Raw genomic sequence first — 747 nt, forward strand, 5'->3', positions numbered from 1 at the left:
AAATACTACATCAGTCACAAAGCTTATAATTAAAAGGGTGTCAAAAAGGCAATGTATTGGCCTACAGAAAAGAAAAGCAGGTTGATGTCTTAGCAACCAACTAGCAAATAGCAATAACAGCTGTGTCATGTGTCAAGTAAACAGCACATCAACATATGATTGTTATAAAGAGTGAGGGAAGCATATAGAGTTTATGGCACATGGCTTTTTTTATAGGCTGGGTTTTGTTTACCTCTCAGAAAACGTTAACATACCACTTTAAAGCTAAGTTGTTTTGCTATCTTTACAGATACTAGTGCATGTTACTACATGGTTATAGTAAAAAGGAAATTCAGAATATGTTTTATATCAGTAATGTCACACATCAGTGCCGTTCTTAAGAAATAATTCTTCACTGTTAGGAGTACAAGTTCATGATTTTGCTAACAGTTTATGACTGCTGAGTAATAATGTAGCTAATAATATTTACTGAGCACCTACTGTACGCTAGGAGTGTGCTGAGAATTTCATGTATGATTTTACCTAAAACTTAGATCAGTACTTTAAGGTAGGTACTATTTTATTATCTCTGTTTTACAAATGGAAAAGCTGAGGCCAAGGGAGTAAGTAACTTGCAGAGATCAGAGCTGGTAGGTACTTGAGCCAGAATGACAAGACACTCCAGAACTCATGCACCTAACCACAGAACTCTACTTAGGAAAGGTATTGGTTGAGGGAGAAAGTGAAGGTGGCGGGGGGGGGGGGGGG

Source organism: Lipotes vexillifer, unplaced genomic scaffold, assembly GCF_000442215.2.
Source record: "Lipotes vexillifer unplaced genomic scaffold, Lipotes_vexillifer_v1.1 scaffold39, whole genome shotgun sequence".
In the NCBI taxonomy this organism is placed as follows: domain Eukaryota; kingdom Metazoa; phylum Chordata; class Mammalia; order Artiodactyla; family Lipotidae; genus Lipotes; species Lipotes vexillifer.